The following is a 21,136-nucleotide window of genomic DNA, read 5'->3' on the forward strand; positions in this document are numbered from 1 at the left end:
CAAATTTGGGAAAAGCACAGGCCTTGCACAAGACAGACACAAGCTAAGTGTGTGTACCTTGTTCACCACAGGACCCTGGGCAGGCCAGAATCAGTGGCTGCAGGTTCTTTTTTGTCCTTTTCCCATGCTTGCCTCTCTCATAGAGCAGAACAACATGTCTAGGCAAGGCAGGACATGTATAAGTCTATTTTGGGCCTATCAGACCCACCAGAACAAATGGTATAAGTGGATTTTTCAATAGCATTTAGATGTTGAGATGAATCTGCTGCCATGGCACCAGCTTCAAAATGAAAATGCTAGCTGGAAGAAAGTATCAGGAGTCTTGAAGTTCAGATTGTCACATGAGAGGCCCCCCATTTAGCTTGCTGCTTCCAGTTTCTGGGTTTGGGGTGTTAGTCTTTTCCACTTGACTTGCTGCTGTGTGCTTGAGTGATCAGAACTATTTTATCACTGGCTTCTGCATTGTTCTGTGCTTTTCTGCAAATAGGTTAAGGTCATTGTGCATCGGATCATTTCCAGTAAACTCTTCACCTCAACTCAGAGGGAGGTTTTATATTACTTTCCCTCCTGTTTGTGGGAAAGAGAGGGGCTTGTGAGAGAAGGCTGTGTTAACCCAGGACACAGCTGAAGAGGATAGAGTCAGAGTTTACTGAAAGAACAGTTGTGGCAAAAAAAAAAATCCATTGGCCTTTACAGCCATAGAATCTCTGAAATAAGGATAAGAAACCCACAGTACAGGTTAGTCTCCATCCAGTCCAGCTTCCTTACATTGCTTTAACATAAAGTAGATTAACTAGTAAATATTGAAGTATTAATCATGGAGCAACAGTTGGTACAGCTCTTGTATAATGCTTTTCCCACTACCAATGTTCAACAAATTACTCCCAGGGAATTTAGGAACCTTTTAGCAAGTATTAATCTACAAAGACTGCATTATGGCCTCCAGGATAGGTAAATAAACATACACTTGTTTTGATATTCTTTATTTAAACTTCCAATACAGGACATTTTGTTCAATGTGACCTGGATTTCCAGCATGTAATAGGAGCCTTGGTAGTCTCATCAGCATCCCTGTGCTTTTGGGGCCTACATAAAATGTCTAAGTTCTTCACTAAGGTCTTTCAGGTGCTGAATAACCATCTTGTATTTCACAGATTTTTCCTTCAGTGAGTACTTAGCAATGTAGGTCACTCCTCACTTGAGTCCAGAAGGTGTTTCAATTTCTTTATCTCCCATAAAATTAATATCAAAGACCTGCTCTGAACTTGGTTTCAACATACTTTTCTCAAATGTCCTGGGCTGCACACCTACAAGCATTAAAATCTCTCAAAAGTTTGTGGTTTGTGTTCGATTTAGGCAACACATAATTGTAATAGAAAAATCATCTTTACTCTCTGAATGCGTCACTGTGCTCTTTTTGGCCATAATGGGTATCTAAGGTTCTCTGCTTATAACAACGCTATCACACAGATGGGAAAATATGTATAAAGACTCTGCTTGAGGCTGGTGACGGTCACCACAAGTGTCAGCTCAAGTTGCAAGCATTGCTGTGGAAATTTGTGACAACTACAATAAGCAAGAGAGGCATCTCCTAGAAACGTACAGGAATCCAGAATAGGGCTGGCATTTAGCTCATATTCCATGGACTTCTTTTTGCACTTGGATATCTAAGACCATAATACCAAATTTCTGGAGACTGTCAGTCCAACCAGGATACAGTCAAAACCAAAATTTACTCCCTGTTACATTCAGACTCAAGAGGCTAGGTAATAAAGACACTTTTCTCCTCTTGAAGTTGAACTTCTGTTCAACTGCTTCCCAAACTAAATTCTGAACGTAAAATTTCCATATATTGTTTGATTTTATTATCAGTACAGAAAATGCACATCAAGATGGACAATTTAAAATTAATTCCTCTTCAGTGGATTCCTCATTAAAACATCAGTGGAAGATTTTGGGTATTTCTTCAGAAAAAAAAAAAATTACTCTTTTTATTCCTGTTAAAAACATAACAGAGAGGTCAGAGAGTTTGAGTATTGCTGTAGATCTGCTTCACTTAACACAAATGAATGGAAAAGGAGACTAATGTCTGTATGCAAGACATTGTTCAACCCTCATGAATTCAGGAAATAAAAGAATCCTTGGCAAACAAACGGCACAAGTGTAGCTTCTCTCATGAACTCTTGGCACAAAACGGATGTTTTATACTTGGCAAACAATGTGTTTAGGTAAAATAATATCTCTGCTGCACAGCATAAGTGAAACCATCAACTGAGCTACTTACATTTCAGTGTAAATCAAAACTGGAGCATCTGGTGATCTCAGATGATGTTCCACAGTGTATGCTGCTTATCGCTAACAGTGGGTAAGTACTAGTCATCTCTCACAACCTTGGTCAAGTGGTTTACCACGACGCAGCAGCTTGCAAGTATTTTCTTCATAGTCCTTCCCTCAGATACATCTCCAACTTCTACCTCTCCCGATGCTTTGAGTATTATGCACATAAAAAGAGGTACAAGACATTCTCTATCAAGCCTTGTATAGCTGTGGCCATGTTGTGGAGGGCCTGTAGGCCAGAAAATAGGCTTCTTTATGTGCAGGCAGGACAAGGCATGTTTTTCTGCCTAAACCGGAGGTAAACACATATCAAGCACAAAGGGGCACAATAGGCCTGGTGCCATGAAGTCTGTTCTGCCAGGACTCCTGGTAGTAAACATGTTGTGTAAGCCCTCACACACCCAGCTCGTGCTTCCCTAGTGTAGGCCCATGTGATTCCCATATTTAAGGAAAGTCCAGGCAAGTGGCATTTGCCTATTATGGTAAGGTTTGGATGACTGCCAACCTGATCGGTCATTCTAGTGGCCAAAGGGGCAATTAATCTCTGCCCACATTCAATAAATAGGGGTACACAGGTAAACAACATGCTGGGACACCCCTGCCCATGCTCACTTGTAGCTCAGACTCTCATGCTCTGACCCACTTACAGCTCGGACTGCCCCTGCATAGCTCAGGACTCACAGCTCGGACTCCCCTGCCTGTGTACCTTAGCTGCAGAGCTCACTTAAGCCTGCCTATACATATATATATACGGAGCCTATAGTCTCCTAGCCAGCTGTGTATATCTGCACGCCACTGTGTTATCAGGACCAGATCCTGTGTTGCCTGCCTTTACCTACGGAGCACAGACTCCTGAGCAGCCATGCACACCTTGCATGTCCGCTGCCTATCATTGCCTGGCAAGCGCCATGGCCGCTGAGTTAACCAGGAGCAGACTCTGAATTGTCTGCACACGATCGTCCTGTCTGGCCAGTGTTACATTGTGCTGAGACTGAACAACATCTCACTACTGCACCTGAGATCCTGCCTGCTAAGAATCCCTAGACAGAGCATCCAGAAGAAGCCAGCAGCACAAACGCAGAAATTGCATCCTTCGCTAGGAGAACCAGGTCAGAGGCTGTCATTTCCCTAGAAGCCAGGAAGAATCTCCTTTTCCCTCAAGCCAGGAGGACTCCAGCCTCAAAGTCCACGGGCAAAGCTCCCCTGAAGTCTGGACACTAGTAATAGCCTGTGACAGAGCGCCGGAGGGTGATTGATGATTAATAAGAATTGTAAATGCTTTAATACCTCTGTAATATAAGCTGTCTCTCCCATAGAGCAGAATCAGTTTCCAGCCCGCTCTGCTGGGCAAATAGCATACAGACCCCAAACGGTATTTGCCGCAGGGAAAAATACTCTCTCTGTTTATAGTTTGAACTGTTTGCTAGTTATTAATAAGTTATTGTAGATATTTTATTCTAGAATGTTTTCATGACCGTGTAAGAATCCACTTTAATATTAATATACAGTGGTTGGGGGTGGAAAGAGTCCAGAACATTGAGTTTAATAAGTATATATTTTTATCTAACATTATCTCACACCAATTAATTTCTCCCCTCCACCAAAATCGGCGCAGGCGGCAGAATACCCCTCCACAACAGGCCATTTAAACAAAAATTTGAAAAAGTTCATCTGTGACACAAAATTTTCAGAGTTCTGCTTCTGAAAACCAGAATATATTAGCACAAATTTACTCTGAGCTCTCCCTCCCAATGGACAACATAATAATTAAACAATCCTCCCCATATTACCTACAGCAGACTAGTCTAGCATCAGTTCATACCAAGGGACTGTATTTCTTTTCTGAAGGAGCTGCATTGCGCATGGTTGGCCTTGGTTTGTTCCTAAGGGAGATACCTTGAGCTGTCATACTACAGTTTAAAACTGAGATTCACAAGGTTTGGGACTCCAGAGTGACAGCCTGCCTCGCACAGAGCAGTGTTGCTGAGGCACATGTTCCGCCACTGCTATAATCCATGGCTCATATTTGTCCCCCCACTTTCTAAACTGACAGAATACTTTGTACAAAAAACAGTTCCTGTCAGCAATTTCAAGTAAATCAAATTAATCAATCATGATGCTGCATTAGAGTCACTGACTAATATAAAACACATATATTTCAACATTTCTAGAAATGCTTGGCTTGTTACAAATAGGAAGACTTTATTTTAAAACCAGTGGTTGCTAATCAAGATAAGGTGAAGTTTCAAAGCCAAGCTAAAAATAGAGCATTTATGTAATCTTAGTTGTTATTGGTATATGGTAAGAGTTTCCTCAGCATTCATTTGGTAAACCACATATTCTGGACAATAACTTGAACCCAAAGGGCCAGAAAAGCAATTTCTAAGGCTATTTATAAAAAACTATGAAACAGAAAATGCAGCAACTCAGCATATGTTGCTGTTGTTCTCCTCATGGTCACAGGCTTGCCCACCTTCAATGAGTTGTGAAAGATTTTATATTAGCCCGAGATCCTGTATGACAGAAGGCGAAAATGGCGAGTTGTTAGTGACACAAGAAGTAGTCTTTAATGGTAAACAACTCTTTTTCTTTCCCAGTCTAAAAATCTTCTTTCCTTGTATGCTTCTGGAACAAAAGTCTGGAGCTGTTAGCTGTCAGGACAACTATTCTGCACGTGAAATAGATGAAATAATTGCAGGTGACTACAGTGAGAGGTAGATAGTATGTGGACATAAAGGCAAATGGACTGCTGAGAATTAATGACGCTTAATGATGAACTCATGCTAAGTTAAAAGAAGAAATCAATTGTTGTCCTGACAAGTTCTTCTTGAAGGCTCTATCTTTTAAAAGCAACCTTTCCAAGCTCTGTGACAGAACTACTTGTGGTATAAAGATTTCCTTTCATGTTTATCAGTGAAAAACTAATCAATCACTTGACAGATACCAGCTGTTAGTCCACCTTCAATTTTTTAATTAATCAAAAGCTGTCTCTGTTGACCAGCATGACCTTTACCATGTGTGCAAATGATCTGTGCTGAAACATGTTTTTTAAAATGTCAGCACTTATTCCTGCTCAAAACTCAAAATCAGACAAATTTCAGAAACTGTCTCTAAATAAAACACACTAATGCTCGAGACATGCAAGCTATTACTGTAAAATGACAAATACTGTAGATTATCAATCAACTACTGAAGTTAAATATTATATATTGCAAAAGGAATCTAAATTAATATTCTGTTTGCAAACCTTTATGAAGTCTTCCCTGTCAGCATACCTCTGCTTATTTCCCTTTCAAGGATATCTTTATTATGAATGGTTATTTTTCTGTGTTTATCAGAAAAACAAACAATCCAAATACTGTTCCCCTAACTAAATTGTAAGAATATTTTCCCTGCATGAAAACAAGTTCTGAATGACTCTCATGTGTTATTAGTTACAGAAGGCACATATAGGACAGACTACAATACCTAAAGATATGTCAATAGACATAATGCTTGTTTTGCCCATGGAACCTGAGCAAGTTGCTGAGCTCCAGGACAATTCATGTGTCCAGTTCTGGGCTCCCCAGTTTAAGAGAGACAGGGAACTACCAGAAAGAGTCCAACAGAGGGCCACAAAAATGGTCCGGTACCAAGTATCTCTTACAAGAGACTGAGACACATGGGGTTCTTTAGCCTGGGAAACTGAGGAGTGAGAGGGGATATTATAAATGTATATAAAGTTCTACAGGGTGGACATCATGAGGATGAGGCTGGGCTCCTTTCAGTGGTTGCCTGTGATAGCACAAGGTGCAAAGGGTAGAAACCAGAATACCAGAGGTTTCACTTGAACATAAAGTGAAATTTCCTTCCTTTGAGGATGCCAGAGCACTGGACGAGGCTGCCCAGAGAGGCTGTACTGTCTTCTTCTCTGGAGGCTTTCAAAACTCACCTGGACACCTTTGCAATCTGAACAAAGCAAACCTGAGTCAGCAGGGATGCTGCACTAGATCTCCAAAAGTCCCTTCCAATGCCTAGCATTCTGTCATTTTGTGCAATTCCATATTCTGTAATGGGAGCACAGGGACATAGTGCTGTTGCTTTACTACTTCAGGAAACTGAGCTAGGATGTCTGCATAACCTGTATGGCATCAGGTAAGCAAGACTGGTCCATTTAGAGACAAAGGGGATTTCACAGCTTCTGTTCCAACTTCTACATGCAGTGCAGCTTGCATTGCAATATGGGTGCACTTTCAATGTGCTTACAGTTCAGGAAGAAAAATCACTTCTGTTGTCTTCTTTTCATGACAGTCTAGTTGATTAGACAGGGATGGGTGGTAGGTTGGACTGGATGGTCTTGGAAGTCTCTTCCAACTGGCTTGATTCTATGATATCTTTTTCCTGTCCAGACCCAAATTTACTCTGAACCCTGAATTTCTTTCCAATCTGAGATAATTCTGTGACTTGTGTGGTTATTCAAAAAATGTAGGAGAAAACTCCAGGTGACCTCTGCCTGCATTAATGAAGAAGAATCATTGAATTTGCCTTTTACAGTCCCAGCATTCCACTGTCATTTGAGAGAAGTTTTTAAAAAATACACACAGGTGCAGAATCACTTTTTTTTAAAAGAGGAAGTAGTGCAATTTTAGAATATTATCTTCAGCATATCACTGCACTGTTTCTGGAGCAAGAAAGACAAATGTCAAGTAAAAAGTAAATAAACTCTTGAAACATTAAAAGTCTTAGAGTCTTCACTCCTAACACATGCAGTTATTTTAAAATAAGTGGCTCAAAATTGAAAGGGTTTTTTTTCCCCTTCATCAACTTGCAGTTTAGTCTACAGGACATAGCAGTTGCTAAAAACACTCAAGAATTTGGGCAGGGTAATTAATTACAAGCAAGGTTTTTTCCATGAAGAACAAAAAATGACTGGTAAATTTGCCACCTATTTCATAGGCAGCAAAAGGAGAACATACAGGTATATCACAATCACTGCTGCTAGTTTCTAATTAATCTCACAACTCCCCTACCTTTGGCCCTTATTTAAATCACTATCTAACTATAAAACCATCACTCACTGTATTTTTTATAACATGATCTTTGAATATGTGGCAGTAGACACAGGTTCTTCAAAAAAGGGTTATAGCAGAAGGATACAGTTTTCAATAAAACTTTGCATAGACACTACAAAAGAGTTTAGGAATAATAGATTTTCCAAGAGACACAAAATAGCAACAATATTGTCTGCATTACATAAATGTCTCTCAACACTGACAGCCCCTACCTAACTTGCCATGAACATCAGAACTGCAAACAGCATACATAACGTAAAGTAAGAGATGAGCTCTTCCAGCTCTCTCCAGAGATGAGGATTTTTTTCAGTTATCAGATTCAGTATATTTCATATGCTGGAAGCAGGAAAGGAAAAAGCTTTTTAAAAAGCATCCACTAAGTGCTGCAATTGAGCACAGTGCATTTTAGTTTCCTCCAACTGTAAACTAGAGGTAACAGTTACTAACCTTTGTTAAATTGCTATATAAAGATTGATAATAACTAGGGATTATTTCACAGAGCACAGACATAAAATTATCTCAAGGGTAAAACAGAGCCACTGTTTAATGAAGCACAGACATACAGTGTAACAGTTTTATTTCAGGAGCAAAACCAAAAAAGGGCAATTTTCAGTCTCATACTTTTTGAAAACAGCACAAGTAGATTAAGTGCTAGTGAAGGTTTGATCAAGACGTTGATTTGCCTTAAGAGTTGTGCTATTGTAGAAAAACTTATGCTTCCTATAGGTCTTTCTTAAACCCTTCATTTTCATGTGGAACTTCCCCATACACTTGTCAGGAGCAAGACCTTCCCATATGTTTGCACTGTGGTAAAACACTCGGTCTTGGGGCTGTCAATGGAGAAATCCCACCAACTACATGATTTACAGTACGATTTAGCTCTTCCTAATGTTTTGAACATGGCCTGCTTCATTTTTTAAGTACTTACAGCAAAATGCCATGCAGTTATATGGCTCCTTGTACCAACTTAAGTTCAGATTCACACTAGCAAAATGATAAAGAACATCATTAACTAAGGCTATGAAAGTTTCCAAACAAAGTAACACTATGTGATCAAAATATGACTGTTATGTTAACAAAAATCTTTAAAGATCTCTCTGAAAGACTTCCCCCTTGAATAGACTTCTGCTGAAGGCATTTATACTAGAGATGATTTTATCCAAAGACACTAGTCTCAAATGAGTTATTTGTCCTTCAACACCGCCACATTTGTGTGAACTGAAACAAGCATTTAAAATAGAATGAGAAATCTTCAGTTGCCCCAAGGCTTCTGTTTGTTACCATAACACAGAGCAGACGACCTAAAAGATGAGTGCTTTTAAGTAAGGATTCATCAGTACAGCCAAGAAGTACTGCAACTAAGAGTTTGGTATTTTATTTGTATTTGCAGTCCTTTAAAGACTCAGTTACAAACCCAGCAGCTGAAGATTCAGGATGCAACTGGAGCCAGTTACTTGCCACCTGAGAAGCAGTCTCTCATCCTTCATAAGACAGTAAGAAGAGTTTTCATCTCATACTCGGGAAATGTTGATGTTGGAGAAAACAAGGATGTAAGAACAAGACACCAAAACTAGAAATGTCTAAAGGGAAATTTGGAGTAAGATTCGTGCCCAGTGTTTGACCCATTGCGGAAAAAAGGACACCAGGCTCTGAACTGGGTGAACACTCCACAGAAGCAGCCAATTACTCCTCTAGACAGAAGAGTCACCACAGATCTGTAGCCTCCATTTTCAGATCTTTTCCAAGCTTCTATAACTTTTGACATATTTTCAACTTGAACTATATCTCTATTTCACCAAGTTCTAGCCCAATATCAAAACAGCACAAGCTCTCAGAGGCTGTCAGGTCATGAGTTCAATGCGTACTTTCACACTGAAACTCAGACCGCTTCTGGTTTTGTCTATAGACTACTTGGCAACTAGGAAAACCAGATATTTAAAGAAAGCAATAGCAAAATAAACTCTGCTTTTCCACATAGATAAAAATAAAATCTAGCCAGAAAGCAAAAGCATATGCATACAACCTAGAAATCTAAAGCAAATGCTCCAAAAGCATTAGAATACCTTAAAATGGGAACATAACAGTGATTCAGCAGGACACCAGCACACTACACAGCTATAATATTTGTGCTTCGTCCCACTACACAGCTGTAATATTTGTGCTTTGTTCCTCTGTCAAGGATTAGGGATGGGCAGGCTACTAGACAAATACCAGATGCTCTCTGTTAATTAGATGAAAAACAAAAACAAGCAAACAAAACCAACACCAAAAAACACCATAAAAGGACAAAGGAGTGGAATACTAAAATACAAGTCCTGTGAATTTTCCGATCACGCTTTATTTTGAAGGAAAATGCATCAAACAAAAAAAGACATTTAAAAAAATTAAAAACCTACCACACGAACAACCCAACCAACCTTAAGTCTAGCAAGCAAATCTCAGCTGCCATTACAATCCTCAGAAGCAACAAGTTACAGTGTTTGCAAACACTCTCCTTTCCACTACAATCAAGCACTACAAAAGCCAACGAGTATAAATGTTTGCAAATAGTATGATTTCACCCTAATTAAACACATTCTACAGCGCTTCCAAGTTCAGCACTTGACATAGTTCATAGATATTTGATCTCATTTCCTTCACAAAGATCACTAAGCAAAGCTGTAATATTGTAATTTGCTTTTTTGTGCATGGGAAGGAAAGTGAAAATCGAAGTGAGATATCAGTTCAAAAACATCCCCGTTTCTGGCCAGTCTTAAGTATATATGGTGTAATGTTTTGATGGAAATGTGTCATATCCGATTCTAGATCTGAATTCTTGTTCAATTCCTTCAAAGCTTTTCTCTGTAGACACAGCAATTTTTTTCCACTGTCCAACAGGAAGGCAGCATGTCAAAATATAAAACCAAAATAATAATCAAAACAAGGACATTCTGAAAGCAAAGTCACCTTGCATGTCCCATAGAATACTGGATGAAGTAGTGGCACTTTCTGAGAATACATTCCCAAGACAGTCACCTAAAAATGCATTTTCTTCTAGGTTTTTTCGCATATTATACACATGTATGCTTATGTTACAGAAGAGTGCGGGTGGGCAAGGACATAAATAGCTTCAGACAAGAAAAAATTAAACAGATTTACTAGCTAAAGGTTTCTAGACAGACATCTATAAGGGCACTGTTCACTTAGGAAATTACACTTCTGTGAGAGAAATGAGGGATGAGTACAAATGAGCACAAAATTCTGCTGGCTCTGCTGGTTTACAAAGCTGGCATTTCTGTGACAGACACAGAAAAGTTCACAGATTAATTTCCTTCTGAACAAGCCTGAAGCATTCCGTATTTTTCATAGACCGTGCAAGCACATCCAATTTTTAAAAGAAATATCAAAAGACCTTATCCATCTGGAACTTCCTTCTCTGCCTAGACAGTACATTCCCCTCACGGCTTCAGTCTCAAAGAAACAAAAGTTAACAAGAGGAATTTTCCTTTGATAACAGAGAATCAGTTCAGTGGTCAAGAAAAACGTAAGTGTGAATCCACATATCAGTGTCACTCAGCAGAGTTCTCTGGCTGGCTGGTTTGTTTTCCTAAGACTTGCATAGGTCGACAACCAGAGAAGGAACACTGGAGTTTCCACAAGCATATTGGAAGTGAGCTCAGTTTTTATCGACATCATTGTTAACACAAAACCTGAGGCCACAAAGTAACAGTTCAACTCAGGCAGGCATTTCTGAGTCTTCAGAGAGTTTTTGAAAGCTATGAGAATTTGGAATTGTACATATGTAAACATACGCACGAAAAAAAACCTTTGCAACATTGTGATTACATGAGATCAAGACAGAACCTTCTTCCACTCCCAAAATGACATGTTCAATCATAGACATGCAATATACAAAAAAACCCTACTGCTTGAAATTAACTAATTGAACTCAAATTATATTTTGGGAATTCTTTCATATGAAAGCTACTTTGGGATTTATGACCAGACAGGAGGGCTCATTTATTCACTGCCAACAGAGAAATGAGATTACTCAGACAGGAAGCAGGTCACCAGGTATTACAGCTCAGACCCCGCTGAATACAAGCAAATGTCTGAAAGCAAACAAGACACACAAAGAAGCTGAAAACAAATAATCTGGCAAAGGACCTGCAGCAAACATCCCAAACACTAAAAATTTCTCCTATCTTACCATCTACCAAAAGACATGGAGAACATTTGTGTGCACTTCCTATAGCCTGTTCCTTCACACCACAGGAAAAATTCTGGTTTTCAGTCTTGCATCTTCTCCAAGTCATAACAATTTTTTTTTAATTTTGAAATGTTGAACATTTAATAAAACAAAACTTCAAAACTACTGTGATGGTTTGGGTGTTACCCACCCCACCACCCCTCATTTTAGAAATCACTCAGACTAGACTCAGTCAGCTCTTGAAATTGAATGAAGCTTTATATTTACAGCTTAGCACAATATACAAGCAGATATTTATAATATATACAGAAATATACAAGTTAAAAGGTAATACAAAAACACAACACCCCTCCCAGAAACCTAAGTCCCCAGGAAGGGCTCTCAATCGCCCTTCCACCTTCTCCCATCCTCTCTACCTTACCCCAGATCTTCCCTTATGCCCAAGGAAGATTGGAGGGTGAGCCAGGGGGCTAGCAAGCAAGTGGATGGGTCAAAGATGGCAGGTTAGGTTAAAGAGAGAAATACAGCCCACAGCCCGGACAGAGATCTGTCTTAGCTATGTTTAGATTCTTGTTATACATCTCAGCAAGCCACTGTTTTCCCTCTGACAGCCTGTAATCTAGTTCTTCTCACCAAAACATTCTAGCTAGCTTCAAACTAGCACAGCTATTTACTTCACTAAGATGTACACTGAGTGAATAAAATATCTGCATGCAATACAAGAAAAACATTTTATTGAAATTACCCAAAAGAATTAAATCCACAGTGAAACAATAGCATAGCAGGACAGATGTGATTTCCCATATTGATATAAAGCCAAACACATGAGAAAGCCTTAGGCCTAAGATCTCCTAGTCAAATTACAGCAAAAGCTGTTTCAGGATCAATGTAAATGTGCATGTTCTCCTGAGAAATCATCAGTCATTTAAAACCAAGATTACTCTGAGGCCCTTGCTCTACTTATTCCCAATTCTTCATGCAATTTATTGTCCAACCCTATAGCATATATTGTCAAGTTGCCATATGCCAGAACAGCCATCCGTGCCCTGAAGAGGAAAGAAAATGCCCGACAGGTCATGCATTCAGTCCACTATATCCCCTATGACTCCATCCAGTAACATCACAAAATTACGTGTGTTTCTAAAAAGCTAAAACACTGGAGAAGTTACACTAGCAAAGACCCGCTAGTGTGAAAGAAAATCAGAGCTACAGATTACTAACATCAGCACAAAGTCTACTAATGGACAATACACTGAAGTTCAGCAGAAGACCTTCTCTTATGGCAGCTTTAAGATTCTAATCAATGAGAAAAGCTTTGATGGAATTGCGGTGAAGTTTTTACTGCTTATGGCAAAAACATGTATGTCTCCAGATTAAAGTTATAACACTTTATTAAAATACCCACATACAGGTTGAAGTGAGAAAGGTAAAAGAACCAAGAAAACAAAAAATAAAAGGTACTTTCAGATTATGTTAATAAGAAGCATTCATCTTCTGCAAGCAATTTAGTTCAAAGTGCTTCCACTGCTTTCAGAGAAAATGTTTGTTCACTGTGGCTCTAGGTACTTTAGCAAACAGTTGGATAAAACAGGACCTAATCAGAATATCAAAGCAGCTAGCAAAGAGATCTATGTATCTATCTACATAATATTCAAGGGTTTCACCTTAAGCTCTACTTACTCTCATCCCTGGACTGAATGCTGCCACCATAAACACAATTCACAGCTGTCCAAACAATGAGCCATCGGTTTGGATTTACATCTCCATTACATGCCAAAGTAGAGATGTTGTACACCTAGAATAGAACCACTGGTCTTGTTTCTCTTAAAAATAAGCACACCAGAACTACTCCGCAGATGCAACATCGGGTGAAACTCCAGAGGCATTGGAAAAACTTCAGAAAAGGTGATTTCCACTAGCAGAAGAAAATGTTGCTAACTCACACATGGAATATCTTTTACAGTTAATAAAAAAGTGAACAAAGAGTTATTTGGGTAATAAAACTGGATGTGCCATCTAGAAACAGACAAGAATTGTTATCCATGTGTACATACAACAGTAGACTGTTGCTCTCTGAGGATGCACTACAACCAGTCCGTTCCCCACACCCATGACATAACTAATGGCTGTAGATCCTCACCTATTTGCTTGCTACCAAAAGAGGTACAGAATTTGGAACATTATTGCCACCCTAAATAACACAGGGATTAAAGCTTTCAGACTTGTTGCATGTAACAGGCAAACTGTCTCTCCAAGCACCTGATTTATTTTACTGGACATTTCCAGCATGATGACATTAGAAGGAAAACCACAAAAGTCTGACTGAGCTCCCTATGGAAGGACAACTTTTTATAAGAGATATTTTTCCTGTCTGCTTCAGTGGTTATTCCTTGGGCCAATTTTTTAATGTGTGCACATTCATCTCTTAGTATTTTCTCATGAAGCTAGTAATGGAGTTACAGGGTTTCTGTAATATTCTGAACAAGCAGTTCTGAGAAATAATAATAGTTCTAAATTTGAAAATCTCTTAAGTATCTGCTTTGGGTACAAGTCTCTTTTTGTAAGGATTGTAGGGAAGTATCAAAATTCCTAAGCACCAGCATGGAATTTAGCCATTTAACTACCACAGAGGCTAAAGATATTTGCCTGGTCTTAGTCTTTTTCCCATTAAACTATCACCCCTAAATCCTGAGGTCAATCCTGTTGCTTTACTCAGCATGAAAGAACAATTTATTTCAAACAACTCACATCCAAAGCCCAAACAACCACCATTCACACTCAACTATATAAAAAAGTTAAATTCTCTGTTGCAGAGAAGCTAGCTGCAGCTGTAGCAGGTCTAGCTTAGCTCCCTGGCTTCCAGGGTCAAGTATACTTAGCATGCCTGTAAACAACTTGAGTATGAATAAGGGATGGTGAACAAGCCAAGCCTAAGAGAAGATACTGGAAAACGGCTCTGAATTGTGTCCCCCAGATAAGCAGGCAATCCATGCAAATAAATTACACTCTTGAACAATTCATCTATTCCTGCTTTGCAGGTTATTGATTAGCTCAAGAGAAACTGTCTTACAACACCACTGGTAGGGGTGATATACAGCAGGAAGAACAACCTTTCTGCATAGGAGGTAACATTACTTTCTGTGATTACTACACTGACACAGGAGTTAAAAAATGAAGTACAGACAGTACAGCTAATCCAGCTAGAATATGTACAACAATATAAACACAGTAATCTCAGCTACTAACTCCTCTGCAGTTACTAGTGCCCCTACACTTGCTGCATTCATGTCCTCTAGTCTGCAATATGTACTCTACATTTTGCACTACATAAGCCATTGCCTCATCAGTTGCAACAGACTAAAGATGCTGTTTTCAACAAATGCTGCTGGTAGATATACCATCTTCAACTGTCTCTCAGTATACTACTACAGTTCTAGTTCTCTCCAGGTGATAATGGCATAAAATTCCAGAACTCTGAAAGTTAAAAAAAAAAATGGCAACATTATGCCAAATATTCTGGACATGTTCCTAGACATTAAACTTACATGAGACCTGTTTCTGTCCTCTTGCTGAAATCATTGCTAAAATTTAAGTTCCAGTCTCACAGGGACAGGAACAGATATGGTCACACATCACTATGAAGATACAACTGTCACAGACACACCCTGTAGAACTTGGAGGACATCAGCTCTAGAAACAGCAATGAAAACACAAACTTCTCAGCAGTTGACTATTTAGCTTGATTACAGTTCATAGACTGAGTAACACCTGAACTCCTTCTGAAACCTTTAAGCACTCAAACTATCAGTTTTCTTTATTTCTTCTCTCTTGAAAGAGAAGAAACTTTTTGTATGTTTTGCATCCACGGCAGTGGTAAGCCAAGAAACTTTGCAACAAGAGAAGGGAATTTCCACTTCCTTTATCAAAACAGGATTCCATTTTCTACAATAATATATTATTTTCTGCTATTTTCTTATAAAATTTACAAAACCAAAGAAATATATTCCTTCCAGTTAATTTCAGTCTTGGTGTGCTATTGTGTCGCAAAAATATTCCTTCAGCATGTTGATTAGAAATAGGAGTCTCAGTGTATCAAGATATATTAAGTAGTAGTATCTGAGAATGAAGAAGTGAAGGAATCACAGATATATTCAGTTTATTTTCAGTCATCTCTCCTGAACGCTTTTCCAGGAAAAGTACTGTAGTACCCCTTTTGGCTTTTGATCATAGTGATGATGAAAAGCTTAAACAATTAAATTAGAATTAAACATTTTTTTTCTAGCTGTTTCATAAAGGAAAACAAGAGTTACTGCTGCCCACTTCATACTACATGTTCCTCTAACAAGAGGCGGAGATTTGTCGTAAATGCAGCACTATTTTCTCAACTCCAAAAGAAATAATAAAAATAAATGAATTTTGAAAGAAAACAAGGAAGCTACACACCACTGTAAGTCATGCATACATCAATGGTGCTATCTCCTTTAAGATGTACTTAATCCATGCCTGGTCTTTAGCTAACTTACTCTCTCCTGAGAGTATCTATATTGCAGCACTTAAAATGCAGGATGGAATTGTGATATTAGAAAGCTTGACTGAAGAGGACATAAACATATGTAGTTATAATCCAGGGGCTGCATGATACAACAGATGGAACTTGTTTGACATGACAATTTTGGGTTATTGTTTTGGTATTACAACAAACATGCAGCTAAACTAATGGTTTTAGGGGGCTGAAACCTGGCACAATAGACTGTATTTATCTTTAGATACTTTGGAAAATAAATTCAGCTTGTCTTAATGGAAGTGAAGAAAAAATATTCCTAATATGGGATGCAGAATTGTCCACTGCTGATTTTACCAGCACCATGCACATTCTCTACATTTTAAAAAATAATGTAGAGACAATATTTTGGTTATGTAGTACCATTTCAACACAGAAGAGAAAAATCCTATGGAAGCCACCTTTCCTTGTTATGGACATTTTCAATTTTACATAGCACATGTGATAATTCTTCTCTGATTATCCTAATATAGTGCTATAAACAGGCCCAGATTGTACAAAAGACAAAAATGAATCACCTAATAAACAATTATTTATAAAAATCCCTCTCATGGTATGCATTTATTTTTCAGTTGTGCTAATTATGTTTAGAAAGAGAGCCATCCTAAGTAGAAGCTTTTCAAAAACTGCTATTAGAGAACTGCCAAAGAGTATGAAGTCAAGGGAAAGTAACTGAAGTAAACTGGGAAGTATAGCGAGGTATTAGCACTAACTGCAGCATCCCAAGGAATCTGGGATGGCCTAAAGCAGTGACTCAGCTCCTTGAACTAAGCTCCCAACTGCAACCACATCAGCAAAGCACAGTACGCAATTTGACTGCAAATTTGACTGTATTTTGTTTTTTCTTTACTACAGCCAGTCCTGCCAACTCATTAAACAGCTGAGCTTCACATACCCCCTATCATCAACAGCAGATATTTCGATCTCAGCAAGGCACTTCTGCAAAATCCCTTTAAGAAACACACATAAAATGATAGTTTTCTCAATAGTGGACATCTGTGCAGGTCTAGTACTTTCCATACAGTTGGAGGTACAATAGAAAGCTAGCACGTAGTCGTGCATTGAAGCTTGGGAGGAAAAATTCTGACACAAGTAGTCAAAAATACAGCTCTTCTGTATTTGTGTGCCAAGAGCAGTAAAACCTTGTGGTGAATAGTCCTAAAGGGCATAAAATGGGCTTAAGCATGTCCTGTCTTATTTACCTGCCTGTCCGCACTGCAGCCAGAGGCGGGAAAACAGGACAAAAGAAACCCAGGCAGCTTAGTCTCTTCGCCTGAGAGGGGTTTCATAGGGACCGCGCCCCTGTCCCGTGCTAGGCGTATGCGCCCCCATTCTACGGAAGACAACAGCCTGTGGGTTCTTCAGTTTCTGTGTCTGCTTGGGTGATTGTGTGGTCAATGAGACATTAGCCTCGGCCGTTACCCTGTAAATGGGGGTGAACAGGGGAAAAGGTGCTGGCTGCTCGTTCATTCCTCGCTGATCTGCCACTCATCCGCCCGTCGCCTCAGCCGCCTCAAGCCGCCTCAGACAGCAGCGGATTTCACTTTGCGGCCCAGGTGGAGTTTGCCACAGGACTTCTGTTGGATATTTTCCTGCCCATGTTTTGGGCCACGGACATTAGGACTAGTGACTATTCTCCATTCTTTGTTCAAGTTGCTAAAGGATTTTAATTAACCTCACAAGCAGTGAATTAAGCTGCCAGACTCTCTATTAAAGCCGTTTTCTGAAATCTTTCACAATTCCATTGTGCATAGACATTCTGTGAAATAGTTCTGGTTAACCGCATCCAAGAACTTGTATGGATAGTTGTAAATAAGTTTGGGGGAATTATTTTGTGTATATTAATAAATACTTCGTACCTTTTCAATCTGCCTCATTGCATTTTACCCCAAACTCAGATTTCAACTAGTCCCGTTTACAACAAACCTTCAAAAACAAATTAAAAAAAAAATCCAAGGAAACTAAATATCTGAAATACAGGCGTGAAATTTTAATAAAGACACTCCTTTTGAAGAATAATTTAATGGCTAGATTACCATTTTCAGCCTTGTGACCCAATACAGACAAAAGAAGGTTACAGGCATCAAAACCATTTGAGCAAAGGCTTGACACAGCCCTTTCCTCTTCAGTGAAATTCCCTCCTAAAAGCTTTATTCTTGTACAACTAGATAAATCTCTGGCCTTTTTCTCTCTAGCTACTTTCTGCTTTGCCTTTTCCATTGCTGTAAGCACACATTTCAAAAGAAGAAATATTATAGAGGGACAACTGAAGTATCAGTGTACTGCTTCATGTGAAAATGATTTCACAGCATCAGATAGCACATGTCTTGGTCTATGGCTTACTACAGCACTTGCTCTCTATGCTGAAGAAAGTTTTAACCAGTGAGCCAGCTCAGGCAAACTTGGCCCAGCTTCCCAAAAACAGCTCCTTGTACTATAGCCTTATGCATTTCTAAAAACCATGTATCCACACCCACAGTCATCATAGCTTCATGTTTTAAAAAATAATTCTATTCAAGTCAAACATTGGCACACAACATTAAATTCTCCCTTCGCTGTCAGAATTTTTTTCTTCATTTAACTGACACACTATCAAATTACGTGTGCATGGGAAAAATAAACACACTTTTTCTTGGAGAGAATAAAATGACAAATTATTCTAACTTGAGATTTTATTTTAATCTTTTGTAACTATAGTGATTCAAATCAGCACTGTCTCTGCAGCAAATCCCCTTGCAACAAAGAATACTACAATCAGAAGAATGTTGTTCATAATGAATATAGATGAATTTTCAAATTGTCACAGCACCAAGCTATCAACATGCAGAGACTTCTGGTAGATGGTGGAATCTGAGTTTTCAGTCATTTACCTATAGAAATACTATTCACATCCCCCAACATTCAATGTACTACTTAGGAGGTACTTACTACAGTAAGAATTTGTGTGTCCCGAGCACTTCTGTTGAAACAGCCAGGAAAAAAGAGTGATTGCCACCCCAGTCCATATCAGCACAGCATGTCTGCATTCAGCCAGGAGGTCAGGATCAGGATTAGCAGGATAAACAGCCCAGCACAGATAACAAAGCTCAGGCAAGCAGCTCCCAAACAAAACCAAGGAGGATTCCAACATGGCTTCCCAGCACTCTTCTCACAGCTGTCTAATTTAAGGCTACACAGCTGCACCATATCAAAGCTAATTTCAAGCAGAGCCAACAAAAGCCCCGGTAGGGAGGAGCTGCATTTAGAGCCCAGCACATACTAATTGAAATCAGGTATGTTATGGAATCCACCTGAAGCTGGCAGCACCAAGTCATAGACACCAAAGTGTTGATTACAACAACATCTACTCACCTGATTTTTAATTGGCTTGAGCTTCTGGGTGACGACAAAGCTTAAAACTTTTACAGAACTAAACATCAGAGTGACTGATAAGATGCAGAAAGCCATGGAGGCACATGCATCAAGACTCTGGAGATCATGAGAAACTGATTCAAGATGCATAATTTAAGATGCTATCAGAATTTTGACAGTTTTTTCTGTTCTGACATGATGCATCTAAGTGACATTCATAATGGAGAAAATACATGCACTATATATACACACAAAGAGATCCTCTTATATAGGCTGTATAGCACCCATTTTTTCTTGCTCCTATAGCTTTAAATGTGTAACATCAAAATATTTTTGTCTTTAGCTTGCATTAGCTAGGAGTTTAGCAAAACTTTTTGCTGACACATTACATCAGCTTGGTATCCTGAAACATAAGTCTGCCATTGTAAAGGTTGAGGAATACAGATGGCAAATATGTTCTGCCATCAGAGCTTCAGTACGAAACCAAAACACCATCCTTGAACTATAGTAGACACATATTACTGAGTTACAAACTTAGTACTCTTTAGTAGTAATAATCTCGCACATTGGATACTAAGTCTGCTGTAGCTTAATGAAGACCTAAAATTGCAGTTACAGTTACTCCCTCCTCCTCTGCTTATGGTGCAGAACAGATCACTCATCCAGATAGCTTAAGCATGGGCAAAAGGATGTTCAGATGGTATTCCATACATGCTGAAGAGGTGAGATAAAGATGTTTTCACCTGGCAGCTGAATTTATCAGGAGTAAGGACAGAGAGGGAATACTATGCTGTACTCTGGGTTTCTGCTCTGAAGAAAATGCATCTTTAATTTTTTCCTATGTCATGGTCTCACACATTACTTCACACTGGAAGTATTAATACTTTGATAATTACATTAAAAAGTCACTAACTTAGTGTGATTAAGTGTTAATTTAAAGTAACATTTGTGATCTACCAAACTACTTAACAGCTTGCAGTAAGAAGTTTTAAGCCATTAACAAGCTCACAGCTACATATAATAGGGAGGATGGGTTTAAATAAAAAACACCTTCAAGTAGGGGAATGATTAATCATTGCTGTTCTCATCATCATTTGTATTCTTAGCAAAAGTTGTCAACCTTTGTCCCAGCATTAATGGTGAGTTTTATGCGACTGTACCTGGCATTCTTAAAACTGATTAATTAGCAAGGCCACATTTTATTTGGAAGTGCAGAGTGGAGTCACATTTTCATTCAGTTCCCTTGGGAACTAATTATAAGGTCTGCTCAACGTACATCACAACAGTACCTCCTATATGGCACAAGTAATCATTCAGATACTGTAAATATCCTTCCAAATACTTAAACCAGAACTGCTTCAGCTATTTTAAAGTTTCATTAGAAACTGGTGCTAGCCTCTGCTGGGAACTTCTAAATATTCCCTGCTCAGGAAAAACAGCAGGAACTCAGCATCGTAAAAATCTAACTCTGTAATGGGAATTTATAACATTCACCTCTGAACTAGCACAAATGAAAAAATAGAGAGAAAGAGACTATATAGCAAAGATTACACAACCCTTATAGAACACCAAACATAAATGTTTGACAACTCAGTAATCATGTTTTTTTCTCCCTTACATCCAATACAGTATACTGGAACCTGGCAG

General features: G+C 38.9%; 1 long non-coding RNA gene across 6 annotated transcripts in view; it reads right to left on the reverse strand.

The window, feature by feature from the left end:
• LOC135180503 (uncharacterized) overlaps nt 1-21,136 on the reverse strand; it is a 290,154-nt gene that overhangs the window by 238,169 nt on the left and 30,849 nt on the right. For 5 of the 6 annotated variants that reach the window (XR_010304459.1, XR_010304460.1, XR_010304458.1 and 2 more), the window contains exon 1: nt 19,067-19,252. The exons of the other annotated variant lie outside the window; for it this stretch is intronic. This is a non-coding gene — a long non-coding RNA (uncharacterized LOC135180503). Of the gene's footprint in view, nt 1-19,066; nt 19,253-21,136 lie in introns of those variants that run through there. 6 annotated transcript variants of the gene reach the window in all.

The sequence above is a fragment of the Pogoniulus pusillus genome, chromosome 13 (assembly GCF_015220805.1).
Source record: "Pogoniulus pusillus isolate bPogPus1 chromosome 13, bPogPus1.pri, whole genome shotgun sequence".
In the NCBI taxonomy this organism is placed as follows: Eukaryota; Metazoa; Chordata; class Aves; order Piciformes; family Lybiidae; genus Pogoniulus; species Pogoniulus pusillus.